The following is a 13,226-nucleotide window of genomic DNA, read 5'->3' as shown; positions in this document are numbered from 1 at the left end:
CCTGACCTCTAAATGTGCCGAGATGCTACAGTATCATTTAAACTGGGAAAGAATGCCTCTGTGTTATCATGAATGAGATTCACGAGAGTCCCATTATAGCTACGCAGTGTGTGCAGTGTTAAAAAACCCCAAGCAATACATAAAATAACACAGTCTAACTTTAGCCATTATGGTCATTCAGAAAAACCCATTATTTAAGGATAAAACAAAGCGCATGCCCATATGAAAAATTATTACTGTCCATAAAGAAAAATTTGGGTTCAAAATTCAAATTGCTCAAGATTTAAACCTTGCTGGTGCTGATAGCTATGTGCACGCAAGAGTAGCGGCATGCAGAAGAGATGTAGGAGAATGATATCACCCATTCCAGGTCTACTTATCCATAGCTCTCCAAACTAAAGGACTTTTTTGTCCTGTTAAATTTAATCAAAACGATGTTCTACCCTAACTGCAGGATCACTCCTGCTGGAAAGGTCCTCTCCTTCTCTCTCCCTTCTCCTCACAGCATCTCCCTTTTTCTCTCTGCTTCATCTCTTGCTGCAGTCTGTCTGGTGCTCTCGTCTTCTATAAATCACAGCTCTTCTTCAGCTGGAAAAACAAACCCTGCTCCTGTCTAAGGCACCTCAGCTATGCACTGTCCAGTGCAAAAGCTATCACTTGGTTTTGCAGGCTGCAAAGTATCTAACAATTCCCACAGGGCAGGCTGGCAGGATCAGGATCCCCTCTTATCTCACAAGAAACAAAGGAAGGAAGGACCTTTTTTGTGAAGACAGTTAATCAGTATTGATCACAGAGACTTTATGCAAAGATGCACGGGCAGGGAAGGAGGAGAACAAAGTGTAGGCAGCACTCTCACATCCTGCCTTACAACAGACTAAAATGGGTAAAATTTCCCCCTCCATTTCTCTTCGGGCCAACCTGAGTTTGCTATCAAACGGTTCCATCAGGAGGAACGGCAGGAGAGGCTCTATCGGTAGGCAGCAGCTCTGTCCCCTGCTATGTTTGGGCTTTAAGCACCAGCCCTAATGTATTTTAATGCTCTACATGTCCACAGGACCAAGCTCACCATTCAAGTAGAGGGGGTGGAGCCCAAGTGCTGGGATGGTATTTAATTTCCACTGAAGCCTTCATAACAAAGTTTTAAATTCTCCCAGCCAGGAGAACACTGACCTTAGGCAATCCTTTAACAACACTGGCATTTCTGAAGCAGTTTAAACCTTATCCTCTCAGAGTGCCCCAGAGACAGTGTTTTGTTTAACAGTGCATCTCATGGCTAGGCTTCGCGAACGAAGATTGAGGAAGGCTCTATCCACAGTGCATCTAAGACCAATAAAAATCCCATATTCCCTTTTTGCTGCTGCAACAAGCAAGAACAAAAGGGTAAGAGCTTTGCTTATGGCTGTGTAGTGAGTCCACCACCAGCTGAGAATCAATCACCACCTCTTACTTAGCTTTATAACCAAATCTCCTGCCTCAATGCAGCAAAAGTCGGTGACTATCTCACTTCAGGGAAAGCAAAGTCGCCAGCATGTCAGCTTTTTCTTCCTTGTCAAGCCAGCAGTGCTTGCTTGCTTGCTGGATCATGTGATAAGCCTGCTGTACATCATCTCAGGACACGAAAAAGATGATTAGTTTAATGCTCAGTTACCTAAGGTAGCCATACAATCTGACAACATCCCCATCTCCCACTGTTAGCAGTACAGATCTCTGCAACACAGTGTCTATGAAATACACACAATAGCCTAATAAAACACAGGCATAGCTGTAAGTAGACACAAAAGACCATGTTTGCAAAATGCAGCGATTTTGATTTGTACCAATAAAAGCCACAGGACACCGCATTTACAGGGAAACATGCATGCATATTTCATACCAGGGAATGTGAAGGGATGCTTGCATATGGCTTTGCCAATTTGCTGGAGTAACCACTTGTCTACATAGGCACATGCATCTTTAGATATGAGATTAAAAAATATACCCCGGTGCCTCTACCTATATTCCGTTTCTTTTCCCTGCTCTCTCCATAATGCCTTATAAGAAACTCTCATAAATCTCCACCTTTCTGTTGCCTTCTTTCCTCCCACTGCTCTTTTTATAACCAGTCTCACAGGTCTTTATTATTCTTTGTGGCATTTCTAACACTGTTTTCTGCAGAGTGACCTCAGACTTTGCTATTTTTAAATAAGTGTAGATGTGATTATCACTTAACCTGATGATCCTGAGCCATATTTTGATCACCTTGTGCAATGCCACTGGGACAAACCACCCCCATACTTGGTGCCTACAGTTCCTACAGAGCCTCTCTTGATTCAGACTCCTTGAGTTTGCCCACCTTATGCAGGTAGGGCTGCAGCTAAAGGCATGAAGGTGAGTAGGGGTGTTGCAGGTCTGTGTAGGCCACAGTACCAGTGGCCTTTGGTCTGCAGAAGTGGTAAAGTCACTTTTGTGATGTCTCCTCTCCATTCATATATTCTTTCATATGGCCTTTAATGTTAATTTGTGCTTGTCTTTAAATATAAAAACCCAAAATGAACAATTTTTTTAATCTCATAACTGAAAAAGTTTTGGTTTGGGTAATGACCCATATTTCCCTAGAAATGCAGCCAACTACAGAATGGGAATCTACTTAGCATTTCCTCAGCTTGGCTCTGTACTTCATTTAACAGGGCATTTTCAAACTTCAAATAGTTGTAAACAATGCAAGCAGTGGATCTGGCTGATAAAAGTGCTGCAGACGATAGTACCCCAGGCAGTAAGCGTGAATAGGAATGCCAGTCACTGCTTCAAGTATTCTCAAGGGGTGAAGGACTCAGTATGATGGCTATCATCTCTTTAATTTGCATACTGCAGACCCAGGGTAAATGTTGCCAGGGAGGCTGTGGACTCAATAATGCTTTGCCAATAGCTGAGTGAAGGAAGAAATTAACCATTGTTTCCCTGCTCCAGGATTTCAGTGGGGTCCCTGACCAGAGACATCCATGCCCTGTGTTCATGAGGTGGGTCAGAACGTCAGTCATTACCTCCCTGCATCACTGGGTCACCTGGACGTGCAGACTTATTCATATCATATTTCTGTCACATTAGTCAGAATAGACTGTGTTTATGCTGGGTTTGGCTCTCCATCAGCTCCTGGAGGCAATGTACTATCCAGCAAAAGCTTGCCTGCCATCCCTCAGAGAAAGCTTTTGGAGAAGGCTGAGCTGGCAGCACGGACAGGCACCAGTTCACAGCCCTGCACCATGACACTGACGTTGTTTGGCCCAGCACCAGCTGTCCAAAATCCAGATGAGCCACCTGATGAAGCTGCAGCAGTAGGTCTCTGCTACAGCAGAGCCTTTAGAGAGAAGCAGGCAGAGGGGCTCCTGGAGGTGGCAGCCGTGGCAAGCCTCCCCAGCATGATGCATCCTCAGTATTTTAGCTTTTAGTCCCCCATATATGTGTACATATGTGCGTGGGAATAAAGGCAGAAAAGGCACTGCAAAAGCAAGGAGGAAGGCAGAATGATGTTCAGTCCTTAGAGGACTCCTCATCCACCAGCATTTGGAAGCAACTCACCTGGACACAGAGTTTAGAAAAAGTTTTTACACAGTATACTGTATCTGCAGTGGTGGGTGGCTGAAGGGAATGGAAGCTGAGGAAAATAAGGAAATCCTCTGGTCTCTAGTACAGATGCTGAGGAATGTGTACCATAAACCAAATCCAGATGGGCTGAATGATGAGTAACAGCTATCTTTACTTCTTATCTCTTCAGCTTTGTGTTTCACCAGCATGCTAAGTGGCCCCTGTCCTTGCAACCAGCCTAATGATTACTTTCTCCAAAGGGTTTAGGTGTGATTCAGAAACAGAAAGGTGACTCCTCACATCAGATTGAGTTACCCATCTGTGTCTCACACACACACACACACACACACACACAAACACTCTCGTTGGCTGCCAGCACTGCTAGCAGAGGGTGACCACTGGACACGCCCAGGGATGGGTACACTCCACAGCCACTGCAGCCACTGATACCCCACCAGCACGAGTGTGTGCCCACTGCCCCTGTAGATATAAAGCTGCCAAAGACAAATATGATAATGGTTTGAAATTAAATTGTTTTCCTTCAGAACTAGAGCTTTGTGGATTTTATTTTCTTATATAAAAGTATGTGTCACTTTGAAATGCTATAAAAGTGTAATGCTTTTATGTACAAATGTTAGACATCTTCACTGCATGCATTAAAAGGCAGTTTTGTGTCAAAGCCGAGCAGGATGTGCAGAGAACCATTAAGTGCCACCATTTCATGTACATGTGGATGGTTTAGTCAAGGGCAAGAAATTGGAGCTGTCAGTAGGGATGAGCCATCCGAGCTGCTGGCACCTAGCAGAGCCACATCCACAGGCATGACATGGAGGGGGAAGAGAGGAGTGTTTGCCTCCCATTTATCTCTACTAATTTAGTCCCCATGACGAATGTAAAATGAGAAAAAAAAGGAGATCTTTGAATTTGAGCAATACCTTGGCTCCCAGAGCATAGCAGGTAGAAATGTTTCAATGTAGCTAATATTTGTGAAACCCTTTTAAGATGTGAACAAGATGCTAAATAGATTTAATAGCACCGCTCCCTCGGGATGCAATAACTTATCTGCTTACAGGTTTTATCAGTCACATATGGCACTTCTGAGTGGCTGATCCCTTCTGTGACAACATTGTTGTCCTACCAAGGGCCTGGACATGCTCTCAGGCAAAAGGGAGGCCCTTCTTCATGTTTATCTGGACAGCATGGACCCTCTGCCAGACAAACCACCCAGACGAGCCCAGTAAGCCCCAGAGGGTGCTCCAGCCCATGTCTGGATTCAGGGCTTCATCACTGGAAGTCCCCAATGGCCATGACACCTGTGGATGTGGCCCTCCTGTCCCACAAGCAGAAGAATTCCTAATCCTCCCATCAGCAACAGCTCTGTGGCAGTTGGGGCACCTGTGCACAGATGTCATGGAGCTGCCAGAAATTCACGTCTCGGTGTCATATGGGGGTGGCCATGTAGCCATAACTCTGCTTGGGGATACTGGCCTTTATGGTGGCACTAGCAAAATACATATGGGGTTAATCATCAATGTTTTTCAATTACTTTATTTGAAAAATGTAACTTATCTATATCCTCTCTCTCACATGCATGCACATGCACACATGTGCATATACACTGGCATGTTCTTTCCAGAAGAAGGCAGAAAATAGGCCAGACTACATGAATAATGAAAATTATGGCACTCCCCAGGGCCATATTATCATACAGCTGTGATCATAGTAACTCCATTACAAAAGTATAACCTTATGAATTCAGACATTTTTAAACTCTTTCTTTGTAACTGAACTGCAGATTTATGTTTAAATCAAATGTTAATGCTTTTTCGATTGTGAAAATAGCATCATGTCATTAGTTTGGACTTTCATTCCCGAATCAGGGGGACCCCCATGTCCTCTGCTAGGCAGACTGCTGACTCGGCAGCACACTCCTGTTACTGTCTCCTCTCACTATCCTGTGGCCCAGGAATCTGTTCTGCTGACAAAAGGAGACCTAAGAGACCAAGAGGCAGAGATGCCACATGGCCCCTTCTCTCGATGAACAAAAATTCAGCTGAAGAAATATTTTATAAAGCTTCTCCTTCTTTTTCTGATTTCCAGCGGGGAATATTGGCTGGTGTAACAGCAGGGTTGCTTTGAGGTCAAGATGGAGAGATCAAAGGCAGATGCTCTGGTGTGCAGTGCCTGGGTCTCTGGGATGCTGCCAGGAGGGGGGCAGGCTTCTGGGAAAGCTCCCATGGGAGAATAAGGGTGTGCTTGCCTTCCTCCCTCCTCTCAGATGCTGTACCAAATGGGCTGTCCCTTTCCACCACTTGGTTGCAGTGAGAAAGGAGGAGGGAAAAGAATATCACACTGGAATCTCACATTTTTCCTTGCTTATTAACCTTGCTTTTAACCTTGCTTATTTGCACGATAAAGAGTGCAACTTCATTTCTTTAAATAGTAGGCAGCTCCTAGGAAAGCACTTGCAGCTGCTGGGAGGGACACTGCTCCTCTAAGCTTGACCACCTTTGTCGTGGGCATCACTGCACTGTAATGGATGCAAAAGCTGCATGCAAATAGCAGGAGCAGAAATGCATCACAGCATAGGCTAACACACTCCTTTGGATATGAACTGCATCCAGCCTTCAGAGATCAGACTCTCCCTTACTAAGTGTTCCTACTGCCAGTGATGCCCTTAAGAGGGGAGCGATTACGGGTCTGTCATCTCAGCCATGACACAGCTATGAGCAAGCTAAAATCACATGCTAAATCAATTTAAGTAGATCAATATTAACTTGTGTGAGCACATGGACAGGACTCCTCTATATACTGACACATTTCCAATAGGACTGCTTTGCCAGCACAGGAATGTTTTAAATCCCTGGGAGCTTCACTACCAAAGTTGCTTTGGCTTTGAACATTTTTTTTAAATCGTACAGTACGTTGTGGGTAAAACAACCAGCCTCTCCCCAAGATGAAGAAACTACCTCAGTAAACATGACGATGTGGCGGCGTGGCTTGTCTGAGATGCTTCTGCTGACACAGGGATGTTGATGTGGGTTCACAGCTCCTCACACCCCTGGCAGCTGCAGCCATCGTCCTCCATGTCTGGAAGGCAGATGTAGCTTTTACAGGGTCAGATACAACTGAACGTGAATGCTGGGGATGAGACTGCTCCTTTATGTGTTTATAGGGACACAACATGCGTAAGAGGGTTAGGAGTAGTGGTACCTCCCTTCACCTTCCCTTGCTTCAGTAAATCCCCATCTGGCCACTGTACCCACACTGTCAGAGCAGGTCAATGCCAGGGACAGAGTTTGCAGGTGTCGAGGAGTGTTAACACAGCCACCAACACAAGCACATCACGATGGGAATGCTCATGTCTGCAAGAAAGCTTGTATTAAAACAGGTATTTTAGCAAAAGGGAAATCAAACTCTAAGCCTCACTAACCAAAGCAGTTACATTGTTACGAAGCCCACCTGAAATCATATGAGAGTGACTTCAGTTCAGCTTAAACCAACATCTACCTGAGTCCAGCCCAATCAAGCAAGTCCAGTTCAAAGGACAGATCACAATGATTTTACACCAGCTTAATTAAGTGGTTTCAGGTCAAACTGACAGTTGAGTGATGTAAGGTAGGCATGAGACTATTATAACAATAAACATGAAAGAAACAGGAATAAGTATTTTCTCTTGTCAACATGGGCTGTATAACAATTAGTAGAGTTTGTATGATGAAAAATCTGCTTATCTTTTCTCCAGTAACATTTGTTAGTCTAATGAAATTGTACTTTCTCCCCACAACCCACAGTTTGCTTAAACTCTTAAAACTATCACAACGTAGCAACTAGCAACTACTACATATCATACAAGAGTATAACAACGTATGTGGAATAATAGTAAAAGAGTTAATATTTATCTGGACAAGCTAATAAAATTAAACTGGCCCATAGACAGATATTTATGATATGGAAAGACAGCGCCGAAAGATATCTGCAAAAACACATGATAATCTTCCTCATACATCTCAAAATATTGCCTGAAACTAGCTGTAGAAACACTCGTGTCCCCTTCTGCCCCTCTGTAAGATGTTTTGCCACCTGATGGACTCTTTCCCACTTGCCTCCAGAACCAGGCAAGCCTTTAGAGAAGACAAAAAAATCCTGAAGAAGGTGGGAAGCCCAGAGGATTTTCTCAGAGGAAAAAATTCTCCTAGAATTTAATTTGGAAAGATCATCCTGAACTTTTTGCTTTCAGAACATATTTTAAAAGTGGTGAAATCCTGCTTTTAAAAAGAGTCATTAAGTGCTGGTGTTCTGAATTATACATATCCTAATACAGATAAGACAATTTATCCTTTCTCTTAATGTACCAGATTTCTAGTACTCTGCAAGACGTAGGCATTAAAAAAAGTCTTTTTGTCTCCCAGGTCTCTCATACTGTTTCACACTCTGGTCACTTCTTCTGAAGATAATGAGGTAATTATATTGAAGTTTGTGCAAAAGCTAACTCTCTCAGACCAAGATGTAATACCTGACATTTCCAGCTTCACAAGATGGTCATGCTTTGTCTGGAATGCCAGATTTATCTCATGTAATTCATATTTCAGATATCTTCAAACATCTCCCCTGCTTTGGTTAAGCTATTGACACATGCAATGCTTTTCTGCATTTCTGGATTGCAGCAGTACATTCCTGAGTAGAGGAGGTGCCAGATTAAAAAGAATTTTTAAAAAACTGTGTATTACTGGACTATTAAAAGTTAACTAATCTGACAGTTTAATTGCTATTTCATAATACCCTGCTTTTACTTTTTGTATTTTGCCTGGATTCTGTAAACAGACATCAGGTTAATTTTTATTTGTAGACGAGGTTTTTGCAGTCCCTGCCAATTCTACTTCTCTTGCCCCAATACAGTATTTCAGTGTGAGCATTTGCAAGCACAACAAAGCTTGTTAAAACCTAAACAAATAGAATTAAATTTAAAAAAAAAAAAGAAAAATACACCTTCAATTATTAAAAAAGTCATACTGACACTAAATTTCATGTGGCACTCTCTTACCATGTTTAATTACACAAAACAGTAAAATTATAAAGAAAGCCTTCGGAAAATAATGGTCACTCAAGAAAAATTATGTAGAACAATATTTATTCTGTGCATTCAGAATTTAATTTTTTACTTTAGCTTCTGTAACAATTGGATCAGAGCTTATGAAAAGTTTTTCCTCTGAAAAACTGGTGGCATTATAAAATCAGAGCTCTTACAGGCACTAATCAAATCCTTGCACTGAAGACTAACTGCATCTGTAGTAACCCCACATTATCTCATGTCTCTACTGTCTCCAGAGATCCTACCCCACATCACTGGAAATACTTTAAAAAAAAAAAGTTTGATGATGTTTGTAATGACCAGGAAGAATAAATATCAAGAACTCAACAATTTAAGAGAGTTAAGGTTGCTTTTGCAGAGACCCTCCTGAACAATGCCTTTTACTCATATTACATATTTGTAGCAAAGCATTATCTTTTGCTAGAATTCTTCTCGGCTGCATATTTTTATCTAATGGAATGCTCAGAAGTATTTCCTCCCTGGACACATACCACGGGACATTACACTGGGACATCACACTGTAACTAAGGATGACGCGTGAAAAACAGGGTATTTAACTGTTTGTTTTTTCACCATTTTACTTTCATCTTGCATCGGGTTTCAATAACCAACAACTAAATTATTAATCTGTTTCATGCACTCAAGTGCAGAGCCGTGGAGACTCCTATTGGAGTCTAGACATGCTGGAAAACTGGCACAAACTGAGTAAACATTTGCTGAATCCACCCTGCCTTCCATCTCGTACAACCTAGTGGCTGAAGAATTAAGGAATATAAAAATAAACACTTATGTTAAACCATCCATTAGCTTCCCTCACCTGAGCAACTCCTCTAGCTATACTGCAGTTCTTATTTAGAAGAGCAGGGACATGCCTAACAGTTAAGGTTCTTGGAATATTTCCTTTCAAACAGGAAGTTCTGTGGTATTAAAAATAAAAATAAAAGAAGCTTTATTGCTTTGAAAATCTCCAACTAAACCCTTTTGTTTCTGGTCAGAGATAGACAAATGTCTCCGATCCAGGGTACCTGGAAAACTAGCAATAGAGACATTGTAGAACAATGTTGGGACCTGGAACATGATGGCATTGAAAGTAAAACCAGCAAAGAGAAAATAAGTTTTACTTCACAATTTGAGATACCGCATTAGCAACACAATGTTCCCTCAGTTTGGATAAGAAAATCATCTGTGATTCACAAAGAAACATTATGAGCATAGCTGTGCTTGTTAATCTCTGTATTTATGGATCTGGAAACTCTTCCACTGTAAACACCAATGCTGAGAATCAGATCTCTGCTGCTAAACGCTGCTGCAGAACTAAACATCACCAGCAAGCATCACAGGCAGGGCTCGAGGGCAGTACTCTTTCTCTCTTTCCTAAAACTGTGTAAGTCAGTTCTGCTTTTTGTAAGGTTATGCAAAGTTCAACAGAAAGGGAAAAAATAGCAAATTCAGGTACTCAAAAATACCTCAATCATTTTGAGTTGCTAAGATCAATGTTAATTTAAGGTGTATTTAATAATAGGTTGCTTCATGACACAGACATGATTTCAGATCCTTTGTACAAAGGATCTGAAATTCAGGCTGAGGCTCAGACTGGTCTTTGTACATGTGCATGAGAAATGAGTCCACAAAGCATAAGTGTAGAGTGCTTTTTGGAAGACTGAATGAAGAGTAACAATACCTCTAGAATATCCCAATTAAGACCAGCTGCTGTTACCTGTTACCTGGTGAGAAATGTGAGTTACAGTCCTCTTTGATGGCCATTTTCCCTGGCAGCAAACCCAGTGAAACCACTCTGACCCTTCTTCTCTAGACACCATTCCCCTCCCCTGCTCCATTCCACAATCCCTATTTGCCACTGGCCAGGGGAATTGCATGTTTTAACCTTATGCAGATGGCCTCAGGGATCCAGTTCACATCACAGTCATGACATCAAGCTGAGAGGGAGCAACAAATCATACTGTGGGGGACAGGCAGAAGAGATCGGGGAAGAGGGAGAGTGGAAGTTATAAACAAGAGTGGTGGTACTGCTTTGAAGCACAACCTAGGAGCAGAAAACCTTTTTTCTCCCTTTTTCTGGAGCTCTCCACAGGCTCTGGCTAAGACCCCTGCCCTCCCGCAGAAGTGGATGGGGTGCTGTGCAGACATCAGGTCCCACTGCGGTGTGTGAAGAAATTATTTTAGGAAGCTGAAATGTTTCCATCTCTGGCGGTCTTTGAGAACCAGACGGATGAGCAGCAGTCAAGAATAGCTCAGTTACAGCTGATCCTCCCTTGGGCCAGAGAGGCAAAGTCGATGATTTTATATAATTTTTTTCCACTCCTATGATTCCATGGCTTAAGCAGGGTCATGGTTCAACAGGGCACCATAGTTAACTAACCTCCTCATTAACCAACACTATACGCATAGTTAACCATCGTATGCATCTCTCAGCTGGTAGTTTCCATTTACTCTTTCATGCAATATTATCCCACATCTACAAAGTTATTAAATAATTAAACTTCTTTCATATAATAAAAAAATCAGTTCTTATAAAAGCTAGGGGCACTACTCCTCCACCCCCACAAAAATTCCAAAAACTAAAAAATTATGCTTCCAAGGAGAATGCAAGAGAATTAACACATTCATATGAGAATGCTCCAATATTGAAAGTGCCACTGATGCTGTACGTACTGCTGTGCTGGAGAATGGGAGCATGAGAGAAGGGAATCCTTTTGCCAGCACTGCCCTACTTGTAGGGAATTTCTGCCTCTGCACCGCCATCCATTCCTGGAAAAAATATTCTTATTGCTGATGGATGGGAAGCCCACAGCAGCTATATAAAGGCAATTAACTCCTGCAGCATTTCTGACCTTCAGAGGGTGAACAGACCTCTTGCCTGTGCCTTTTGGGGATTCTGCAGAAACAAGTCTCTGGGCAGCTTTACATGGCCTTTGGGACTGATACACACATCCCATTTGATTCAAAGGGATCAGATAATCATGGGGAAAACACCTCAGGACAGACGAGTAATCTGACTGTTTGATATTGCAGTATGGATGTTCAGACAGAAGAAATATTACTAATCATCTAGCTTACACCCCTGTTTGACATTACTTTTGGGGTATGGCAGGTAGTGCTTTGGGGCAATAATAAATGGACTTGAAACTGAAATAACATGCAAAGTAGTTTAATCAGATTTAGTGATTAAAATAGAGATTAAAATGACAAAACCATAGCGTTAGATAGAGGGCAGCTAAAACCCTAGAAAATGTTATCACTTTTTCCACTGTCAGGTTTATTTCCTAACACCACAAAAACACAATCTAAGGTAGTTTCCAAACATATTTATTGTTTCTGGAAATCAGATTTAAAATACACAGTAAGGGAGAGAAAAAATACAAGCAATGCTTTATTCATCAAGAAATCTACCAGGCACTACACAAGAACTTAGCAAAACCATAACCTATGAAATAGAAAGCAATTTCATAATCATTCATCAACAGATATTTTCCCCTGTAATAATCTGGTATTGAACAGTATCAATGCCACACCGAAGACCTGAACGGACTTTAGTCTGATCCAATAAGACAGTGCCTCTGCTCTCATCACTTCTGACCTCAGAGCCACAAGCTGATACAGGGGTTGGCTTTAATCTGTAATTTTCGTCACACCGGTTGATGCCTGTCTATAGCTCCACAGGTGCCACACAGTCACACACAGGTTCATAGGCATCATTTGCAGGGCTCAGCCCCTGCGACATGGTGTGGGGGCCCAGCTTCACATTCGAAAGATGTATAGAAGGAAAAAACCCACACAAAGCATAACTTACCATCTCTGACTTCCAGGTGTGCCCAGCACTTCAGATTTGAAAAGCGTAACATGCTTTTAAAAAGCAGTTCGTCTCTCTCTCAAAACTAAATAACTTATTTCAATATAGGTTGAGTAACTTTAGCACTGAGAAGAGATCACAGACAAATAAAGCAGGCATTAAGAGTCCAGCCTCCAGCTAGGAATCGTGCTGGTGGCGGTGGAGAGGGGACCTTTCCGGGAGGCACAGATAGCTCTGCCCACACAGGGAATAGGCATGGGGAGACCCACTGCCCCACTGGGGGGGGGGGTTGCATGCCACGTGTGCACCCATTTGTGAAGAGCTGGTGCTAAGAAATGCCTGCCAGGCACAGACCATGTCTCTAATGTAGCTGAGAGTCCTCTGGGAATGCTCCTGTCCCACAGTCAGCTTTTCTGGGAGCAGATTCAGATCAGTACTGACTGCTTTTGAAAGTAAACTTCGGTAAAGTCCATTGAAGTTTTGTTATCATGTTGTGCCCATGCTAACTGCTCCTGCTCTTAATGCAGCTGTTTGCAGGTTGTCAGATAGAGTGGCCAAAGCAATTTACTGAGCTTCTGCATGATGCCACTTTTATCTGAGGACAGGTCTAAAAATCAGGAGAAGAATTATACAAAAGGGCTGCTTTTAGGCTTTTCCAGAGGGTTCATATTGCACTGGAAAGATTTATTTTTTTTATGCCACCATTACAGGATGAGACTCAAACATGTACTGACAATTGCAGCAGTGATTTACAACTTCTAA

The sequence above is a fragment of the Pipra filicauda genome, unplaced genomic scaffold (assembly GCF_003945595.2).
Source record: "Pipra filicauda isolate LSUMZ 115617 unplaced genomic scaffold, ASM394559v2 scaffold42_size3861933_pilon, whole genome shotgun sequence".
Classification (NCBI taxonomy): domain Eukaryota; kingdom Metazoa; phylum Chordata; class Aves; order Passeriformes; family Pipridae; genus Pipra; species Pipra filicauda.
Note: the sequence above shows the minus strand (reverse complement) of the source record.